The following is a 10,526-nucleotide window of genomic DNA, read 5'->3' as shown; positions in this document are numbered from 1 at the left end:
ACAAGTTACCTTGCTGTTTTTATATTTTCAGAATACAAAAAACCTATATCTACCGTCCATATTGCACTTGTATCACCATCTCTTCGCCGAACTAGTGCACCTATACAATTTACCATTGTATTGGGTGTGTTGGGGACACAAGAGACTCTTTGTTATTTGGTTGTAGGGTTGCTTGAGAGAGACCATCTTCATCCTACGCCTCTCACGGATTGATAAACCTTAGTTCATCCACTTGAGAGAAATTTGCTACTGTCCTACAAACCTCTGCACTTGGAGGCCCAACAATGTCTACAAGGAGAAGGTTGCGTAGTAGACATCAAGCTCTTTTCTGGCGCCATTCCCGGGGAGGTGAGTGCTTGAAGGTATATCTCTAGATCTTGCAATCGAATATTTTAGTTTCTTGTTTTATCACTAGTTTAGTCTATAAAAGAAAACTACAAAAAATGGAATTAAGGGTGCCTCATATGCTTCATCTTTTTAATGTCTTCCGTGAAAATAAGGATTATGATAATTGTGCTCAATTGCTAGAGGAAGAATGCATTCAAATGTTTGGAACTAAATCTTTGAATGATGAGCATGATTGCAATGTTGTTAGTATGAATTCTTTGAATACCCATGATGCTAATGATATGCAAAGCCACAAGCTTGGGGAAGCTATTGTAACACCCCGGATCTGATGCACTAGGTGTCCGCCAGTTATTCGCCGTCCTTGCCATGCCGTTTGCTTGCATGTTGCATTTTGCCATGTCTTCATGTGCATCTCATTTTGCATACGTGTTCGTGTCATGCATCCGAGCATTTTCTTCGTAGATCCGTTTTGCATGCATGATATACCGAAATGTTCATCACGATGTGCTCTTCATTTTGTTCCATTATGCCATGTTCATTTGAGTTCATCTTGATGCCGAAATCATCGTTGCAAGAGTGCTATATAATGTTGTCTGCTGCCTGTTATCAGAACATGCTCATTTGTCATTTTTGCATCTTTTCGCGTGATTTTCTTTTGAGCATGAAGTCTACATGTGTTATGAGCTACAACATGCCATCTTTTCTGTGGTGCAATCCACTCTTCATGATATGCCATGTGTTGATTGTTTCCAGCTTGCAAAGTAGCCTCCGTGATGTTGCTGATTTCAGGGACTTAGGATTTTACTAAGTCTTTGTTCTGCTGTTATTTTCATGCCATGTATTCATGTTGCTACAGTGAGATCCATGCCTCTTTTGAGCATGTTCAGTAAGGATGTTTTGGACATATGGTTATGCTCTATCCATCCGTGCCTCTGTTTGCATTTATAAAGTGCTCTAGCATGTCTTAATCTTGCTCTACTTTTGCTATTTTTGTTATTTTTTCGGTATTGTTTGGAAGTGAAACAATCTTTCCTATATGCCATATTTATTTATTTTGTTATTATTAATAATATACCACCTCCATTCATTTATATAAGGTGTATTATTTTTGGCACGGTGTCCAAGACACATAAATATAGACAATTTAAGACGAAATCACCCTTGTCTAATTCGTTCATTAGTGACAAGTAAATCATTTAGACTAGGAAAGGAAGCAGAATCAGAAGTTATATAGTTTTTTTTTCTCTACAATGAGAGATACATATAATCAGATAGGAGATAATTTCCTTTTTCTGATGACCCAAAAACGGGATTACGAGGAATTAGAACAAAGGCACCTTACATTATAGAATTTTATCAAAAAAGCAATACACCTAATATCAAGGAGCGAAGGGAGTAGCTAGGAAACACTATTCATTCGGGTTGCACTAGCGCAGCCCAATCCTGTCCGTCGCTCACGTGCGTCTGCCAAACAGAGCAGAAGCAGTTCGAGGGGGCTAGGCAACTGGCGCTCTCACATCGCTCACGTGGGCCGGGCCACCAAATGGTAGCTGATCGCTCGGGTCGTTTTCGCCGCTCGCAGCTAGCTCGGTTGGTTTTCCCTTGGTTAACTGGTTGACAATTGCCTTTAATCTGATACAGTTGAATTTATATAAGTATAATATAAAGCGTTTAAGCAAAAAAAATCAGGATTCGAAAAAAATATCCATGCATTTTGAAAAATTCATGAATTTGAATGAAAGATTTAAGGATTTGAAAAAGTCGACGGATTTAAAAATGTTCATGAATTTTAAAATTTTCATCAATTTTGAAAAGTTAATTAATTTGGACACAAAGTTCAGCAATTTGAAATAATTTCATGGGTTTGAAATTTTTTGCTGATTTAAAATAATTCATGTGTTTGAATTTTTTTCATGAATTTTAATAAAGTACATGGATTCTGATGAAAATGTTCACGTATTTTAAAACGTTATGCGAACTTAAAGAAACACGAATGTGGAAAAAAATCATGAATTTAGAAATACTTATCAATTTGTAAATAATGTTTTAAAAATAAAAGGAGAAATAAAAATGAGAAAGAAAAGGAGAAATTACACGGAAAAAGGTATAAAAAACCAAGCAGAAAATTGCATCAACACAACATGAACCGGAAGTTTTTTTTTGAAGCTTCTGGTGGCTTCGTGCAACCGGAACTATCACAGGTTATATGGTCCGGCCCAACAAGGTATACGCCCAACGAAGAAACTTGCTCAGTAATAAGCGCTAAATAGGATTCCGCCCTATTGACGACCTACTTCATGCACAGTCTGCAAATTGTTATTGTGCAAGCTAGTGTTTCTTGCCAATGTGGCCCTGCCAATACATACACAGCGCGGCTGAAAATTCTTCTTCCGTCAGTTTTCTCTGCATGTTCTTTTAATTTCGGTTGTATCTTATTAAAAAATATAAAATTTAAAAAAATTCAGGTAATTAAAACTGTTCTTGGATCCAAAAAAGTCATGAATAAAAAATGTTTGGGAATTACAAAAATGATTTTAAAATTCGCGCGAAATTGAAAATGTTTGTGATTTTAAAATTTTGTTTTTGAATTCAAGAGTTGTTCATGAATAAAACAATTCATGTATTAAAAATATTATTGTGAATAGAAAAATTATTCACGAATTTCAAAACTTATAACAGAATTTCTAAAATTACTCCCAAATTTCAAATATTGTTCATGAATTCAAAATATTTGTGGATTTATAAAATCTTCATTAATTCCAAAACTGCTTACAAAATTAAAAAAATCATGAATTCAAAAAATGTGAGAAACAATTTTCGTACACATGACTAAGGGCATCTCCAGCCGCGCCCCCAGGAAGGCCTCCCCAGCCGATTTTTTCGCGCCGGCGCAAAAAAACGGCCCAGTCGCGCCCCAGGAGCCCGATTTTCGCCGGCCTGGGCCGAAAACAGCGCCGGCGGACCCAGGCCGAACCCGGCGCGCTGAGGGCGCCCGGGGGCGCCGGGGCGAACTATTTTGGCGCGAAACAGCCGCGGGCCCGCCGCGTCAGCGACACGTCGTCTTCCCCCAACGGCCTCGGTTCCCGCGTGGAATCAATGCCAAGGCTGCCGCCGGTTAGCCTTGCCATTGATTCCTCACGGGCGGCGCGTCACAGGACGGCGCACCGACGCCTCCCCTCCCTCGCACGCGTACACACGGCTGCGGCACGGCTATATGGGCGGTGGCCTGTACTCGCCTGTGCCCACACCAGCCCCGCCCCTCGCCGCCGCCCAGCTCCTCCCTCTCCCGAGCGCCGCCGCCCAGCCCCTCCCTCTATCTCTCTACCTCTCCCGAGCCCGTCGCCATGGCGGAACGCTACCCGGAGACGAGGCGGCGGCCAACGGCTTCGGCCGCCGTTCGCTCCGCGAACAGGAGTCCTGACTCCTGTTCCAGGCGAACATCCCGGCATCGTCATCAACGAGGGCGGCCGGCGCGCCTCCTCGTCGGCTCCTCCTCCGCGCTTCGTCAAGCCAAAGACGGAGCCGGGGCTCGCGCCGGTGAAGAAGGAGCCGGGGCTCGCACCGGTGAAGAAGGAGCCGGCCGCGCTGGTGACGACGAAGCTCGACGACGATGACGTGGCCCTGGAATGGGCGCGCAGGGACTCCATAGCGATGGAGAAGGAGTGCCTAGAGAAGGTGAAGGAGCGCCAGCGCTCCGCCCTGCTTCGCATCGCGGAGCGTCGACGCGGCCGCGATGAAGGCGGAGTCGTCGTCATCTGCGACAGGGACGACGACGACGACGATGCGCCGCCACCAGTCCGCCATGGCGACGCCGGGCAGGGGTCCAGCAGGGGCGCCCGCGTCAAGGAGGAGAAGGCCGACAACGACGATGGCGGCGACGGCGGCGACTTCAGCCAGTTTTTCCTTTAGATTAGTTTATGTATATGTGCTATGTAATGAAAATCCGCGAACTTCGCCGAAATGTGCCGAAAATTATCGTGTTTGGCCGAATTTTATCGTGTTTAAGCTGAACTTTGCCGAACTTTTTTTATTTTAAAACATGCCTGGGGGCGGCCCTGGGGCCGGCGGCTGGGGACCAACTCGCCTCCAGGCCCAATTTTTGCGCCGACTCACCCCCAGGCGGCGATTTTAGGCGCCCCCTGGGGGGCCAACGGCTGGAGATGCCCTAACATCTGTTGTAACATGACTACGCTTTGGGTATCCATGATTAACATTTTCTACTTTTTCTTCACTTTGTACATTTTTTGTATGCATAAGAAGTATTTTATATACACATTTATCACTTTCAAATGCATGGTTAAGTTTTTTCAAAATTTCATGTAAATTGTTATTTCTAAATATAAGCAGTAGTAAAAAAATAGAAACAAAAATGTGAAGAAAAAGGGAAGGAGAAAAAGAAAAAGAAAAAGAAAAAACATGAATGACGTTAGCGTGACGCTGCCACATGGTTATTGGGCCAACCCTACCATGGCTCCTGTAGGCGACCCTATGATAGGAATCACGACGGGCGGCGCATAACCGCGCCAAAGAACAACAGGTAAATCATTATTTTCCCCTGCTTGGGTTTGATACCTTTCACGAGAGGTCTAGGATCAGTTTCCTTCAATGCAGGTGTTCACCTTCCAATAGAGATGAGAAGGGCATGCGATCGACAGTTGAATTTGCACAGGCGCATGGCTGGCCGATCGGTCGCACAATCAACATCAGCGACAACATGGCAAGGAAGGGTTAGTGAACTTCCGTTTATTTTAAGTTTATTTGAAAAAGTCTACATCTGTCTTTATTTCTAATGATCTCGTTGGTTATCCCTCTTATTTCCCAATATTCGATTGATTTGTTCCTTAAACTGTAGTACTAAAATTGTAGAAACAATGTGAATCAACCTGTGGTTGAGTTGGTTAGGTGGACAGTGGTATCCCCAGCCCACCAGGGTTCAAATCCTGGTGCTCGCATTATTCCTGGATTTATTTCAGGATTTCCGGCGATGCGCTTTCAGTGGGAGGAGACGTTCCCGTCGATGACGAGGCGCCTATGGTGGCTTCGTAAATCTCAAGATGATATGCCGGCTCAGTCTCTCGGAGGTGCTCATAGGGGTAGGGTGTGCGTGTGTGCGTTCATAGGGATGAGTGTATGCGCGTGTATATGAGCGCTTGTGTCTGTACTGATGCTCAAAAAAAAATTGTAGAAACAATAAACATAAAAAATTAATCAGGGAATATCTGATTGTCCATTTGAACTTGTGTCGACATCAAAAGGAAGCGAAGATAAACAGGTTGGGTCATCCCCACATGGAAATTACCAATCTACTCCCTACGTCTCAAAATAAGTGTCACTGATTTAATATAACTTTACTACATAGTTGTACTAAAATAACGACACTTATTTTAAGATGAGGGAGTACATTGCGTTCGATGATTATTTATACTCCCTCCGTTTTTATTTAGTTCACATATTAGCTTTGGACAAAGTTAAGCTTTACAAACTTTGACCAAGTTTATATACAAAAATATTAATATATACAATAACAAATCAACAACATTAGATTTATTATTAAATGTGTACTCTCACATCGTATAGATTTATTATGATAAATGTCTATATTGTTTTCTATAAAATTGATCAAACTTTACAAAGTTTGACTTCAGTCAACTCTAATATGCAGAGTAAATGAAAACGGAGGGAGTACAATATAAATCTTGTAAAGCAACTAGGAGCTCAGAGATTAATGACTTGACTCGCTAATTGTTCTTCTCGGATTAGCATGCTCATTTCTTTGACTCCATCGAGCTTAGTAATTTGTGCCCCACAATTCTACCATTTACTAATATGATGAGCTATTTATTGCTCTAGAAAATTGTTCTAATATTTCTGTTTGTCCGTCTCATAACAAATATTACATTGGCGATCTCTTCTTTATAGAAATCACTCACTATTTCACTTCCATGTATTTATCTGTGTAGCTACTGTACATCACAACATCGAAAAACTGGCTAGATAAGTTATTTTTTTGTTGAAATTACCAGTGTTCAAAGAAAATCAAACATCATTATGGATCACATTCATAAACAGGAGAAACACAGAAGCGAGAAGAAGATGATTGCAAGGATGCAGAGGGTGCAGATCATTTGGAGGGATAGGATGGCACTGTTTGGTGTTTTTATGTATTGTGGTCTGCTTGCAAGTTGCAACTGTTGTTGCACTAGCTGGGAACAAGTGATTCGGCAACAAGTTTAGGTGTTTTAATTGAAGGCATGAAAAGCCATGGCAATTCTGTATGCTCTTATGTTGCCTGAATATGTAGCTTCTGCCCGCGTGAACCCTTCTGTTGCTGAATGAAGTGTTTTGTTGACCGAATATGTTCAATGCATATAGTTTCGTCACTGAATGATCATGAGTATGATCTAAAATGTTCAAGAGCTGGTCGTAGTTAACCAGGACAAATTAATATGTTCAGCCTACGTCGTGGACAGTGAAGAGCAAGTAAGTAGAGGATCATCTCATGTGCCGTAGCGGCCAGACCAGCGTACAAATGTTCAGTGCAGGACATAGTGATTTCTCTGGGCAATGATACTAAAAATAAACAGAAAAGAGATAAGTAAGTAGATGATCATCTAGTTCATTACAGACTTGTCTCTACATCACTTGGTCATGTAGTTCAGGTCATGTATAGAGACCAAATGAAAACAGGTTCACTACATGACTTGTCTTAACTCTTAACAACACTTGGCCTTTGTGCTTAACAAAAGCATGAGTTCATTCATGAACTAAGGTGCATGTTGAGCTAGTTCATTCACGGAAATAGGAAATCATCAAGAAAATCATTGAATTGAGGTGCATTCTGGGTAATACGCACTTCCTCTGCTGGAATGAACTGTGTTGCTTGTCTCGTTCTAGTCCCATTCAGAATTTTCAGGTCACAACAACCAGGAGTGCTTTAAGTTCATAAATTGTCCACCAAATTAAGTACATTCGGTTAAAGCACTGTGTAAAAAACTAAGAACATTAAGTGCACACTTCAGTTATATGATTGTCAAAAATTCAGAACATTCAGTTGTGGCAGTGTCCAAAAATTCAGAACATTTCTTTTAAATGTCGACATGCCCATGCTGGTCGGGGCCGAAGCGACTACGCCAGAGGACCGCGTCGTCCCGGCACGCTTTTCTCACAGCAGACAGGGGCTGAACCACGCCCTGAAACACCACCGCGTACCTGCGTTTCCACAAATTCAGAACATTCAGTTGTGACTTGTGACAGTGTAAAAAATGTTAGGAATTAATTATTGTAATCTTACATTACTAAGAAGTTGGTCCCATTCTCTTGACATGCAGCCTATTCACCTCATCTTAACATGCAATCATTCCATCTCAGCACCCATATGTCACATCAGCAGATTTTTGAAAAAAATCATGCATGTCTGTTCAGCAATAAATCTTCCATCTTCCCATTCTTGCGTTGAAAAATCAATCGTTTTTAGCGCGCGCTGGACGGTTTCGCGCGCTCCAGCGGTGGCTGGAAACAAGCGCCCGCGGGAAAGGGCAGCAGTTTGCGCGTTATTTTTGGCGTGCCGATTCCGGCGCGCCTATAAATTGCGGCGCTCGCCATGCGCCTATCGACACTGCCACGCGCGCCTCGTAACTTCTTCGCCGCTCCAGCGCCTCCACCGCTTCCTCTCCTCGCCGCTCCAGCGCCCCGCCACCGCCGCGCCGCCGAGGAGCGTCGGGCTACCGCGGCGTCCGCCAGCGCCCCAACGGCTGGTACTCCGCCAAGATTCGGTCCGGCGATGTCCGGCTCGGCCTCGGTACGTTCCAGATCTCGCACGAGGCCGCACGCGCCTACGACGCGGCGGCGTGGCATCTGAACATGCCGCGCCAGCAGATGAACTTTCAGGATGTCCACACGCGCCAGCAGGCGCAGGACGTCGCCCCTCCGCCTCGTCTTATCACGGATTAGGACCGTGCGGAGCACGCTCGGCGGCAGCCGCCTCCTCGTCACCGAGGAGGACGAGCGGGCCATGGCGGAGTGGCGCCGGCGCCACCCGGAGGACGTCGCCAATGAGGAAGCCTTCTGGGCAAGGCGCCGCGAGGAGCAGACGACAAAGCGCCGCGCGGAGCGGTTGGACAGGCGTCGGCGGATGGCCTTGGCGTTATCGCAGTGCGAAATCGTTGAAAATGGTGGGCAGTCGATCTTTTCGTCTGATGATGACCGTTGGGAGGACATGTGGCTCGATACCTCGGACCAGACCAGCGAGAATGGCGATGATGATGATGACTAGGAGTAGGGTGTAGTTGCACTATCTAGTAGTTTTTTTATGTCGTTGCACCGTAGTTTTTTATTTATCTATGCTATGGAACTATGTAAAATATCTATGTATTCTATGAATTTTATATTATCTATATTAAAAAAATGTACACAATGTTTAGCGCGCGCTGCAGTTTAGTGTGGCCGCTGGAGCAACGCGCACGCGCTCAATTTTAGCGCGCCTGCTGGAGCTAGCATTGTCGGCCGCGTCAAACCAGACGAAGGGCGTGCGACAAATGAGTTTTTAGCGCGCGGCGCGTTGCGTGGCTGTTGGAGATGCTCTAAGCTTGCAACAGAGACTTGGGGGCTACGTACTTCTCCATTCTCCATCTTCTATATATGCAATCTCGCTGCCGCCATGGTTCAAGTCAAATCCATCAATCTCCCCACCGTCGAGTTTGCCGGCGGCCGTCGAGAATGGCTGCAGACATGGTTGCCGCTATGTTCGACTCCCCCTATGCCCTCACCGTCCTCGCCTTCCTCCTCGCCGTCGCCGTCCTCGTCTCCTCCTCGAAGCGCGGCCGCAATGCCGCCAGGCATGGCGAGCTACGGCTGCCTCCGTCGCCGCCCGGCTTGCCGGTCGTCGGCCACCTCCACCTGCTCGGGAGCCTGCCGCACCGGAGCCTGCGTGCGCTGGCCGCGTCCTACGGCCCGGTCATGCACCTGCGGCTCGGGCGCGTGCCCACCGTGGTGGCGTGCTCCGCAGCCGCGGCGGAGGAGGCCATGAGGACCCGCGACCTCGACTTCGCCAGCCGCCCCAGGCTCCTCATGGTCGACCGCTTCTACTACGGCATCGGCTTCACGCCCTACGGCGAGCACTGGCGCCAGGCGCGCCGCGTCGCGTCCCTGGGGCACGTCCGCGCGCAGGAGGCCGCCGCGCTCGTGGACTGGGTCCGCCGACACGCCGGCGACGTCGTGAACCTCAGTGACAACCTCATCGTTTACTCTAACACGGTTATCTCGCGATGCACGTTTGGCGACACGGACTACGTGGTCGAAGGCGGCGGCGCGAGGCTGAGGAAGGTGTTCGCCGAGATTGAGGAGCTGCTGGGCACGGTGCCCATGGGAGAGACGGTGCCGTGGCTGCGTTGGGTGGACGTCGTCACGGGGCTGGAGAAGAAGACGAGGCGGGTCTTTGAGGACATGGACGGATTGCTGGAGCGGGTCATCACCGACCACCGCCAGCGCCGCCGCGCGGCTGCGGCCACCGGGGAGGAGGGAGACTTCGTGGACGTGATGCTGGACTCTACAGAAGAGCTGGACACGGGCAGCATCAAGGGCATCATCCTGGACATGCTGGCCGCCGCCACGGGCTCCACCTTCACGCTGCTGGAATGGGCCATGGCTGAGCTCATCAACCACCCGCACGAGATGCGCAAGCTACAGGACGAGGTCCGCGCGGCAGTCGGCCAGGGCGCCGGCGCCGCCGTGACGGAGTAGCATCTCCCCCGCCTGCCCTACCTGAAGGCGGTGGTGAAGGAGGCCCTGCGCCTCCACCCGCCGATGCCGCTGCTCCTGCCGCGGGAGACGGTGGAGGACACGCGGTTGCTGGGCTACGACTTGCCGGCGGGCACCCGGGTCCTGATCCGAGCTGGCGGACATGAGCGAGCTGCACGGCCTCTCCGGCGGACATGAGCGAGCTATACGGCCTCTCCGTGTTGCCAAACCTAGGTCATATGTGTCTGTTGAATCACGAAAATGCTTGCTCGTGAAGCTACGTAACTGTTTACCTAATAAATTACCTAAATAAAATAAAATGCTCACGTAGGCGTAATTACCAGCAAAGATGTGGAACAATGGCGGTTCTATTCAGTGTCATCACATACATTATTGTACCCATCAGGTAGTGTGATTATTTTTCACGCCCCATGAGTCACCCG

General features: G+C 47.2%; 1 pseudogene; it reads left to right on the top strand.

The window, feature by feature from the left end:
- The first annotated feature begins 9,063 nt into the window (after positions 1-9,063).
- On the top strand, positions 9,064-10,281 carry LOC119273250 (annotated as a pseudogene).
- The last annotated feature ends 245 nt before the right edge of the window (positions 10,282-10,526 follow it).

Source organism: Triticum dicoccoides, chromosome 3A (genome assembly GCF_002162155.2).
Source record: "Triticum dicoccoides isolate Atlit2015 ecotype Zavitan chromosome 3A, WEW_v2.0, whole genome shotgun sequence".
NCBI classification, from domain to species: Eukaryota; Viridiplantae; Streptophyta; class Magnoliopsida; order Poales; family Poaceae; genus Triticum; species Triticum dicoccoides.
This window is presented reverse-complemented; position numbering and strand designations above follow the sequence as displayed.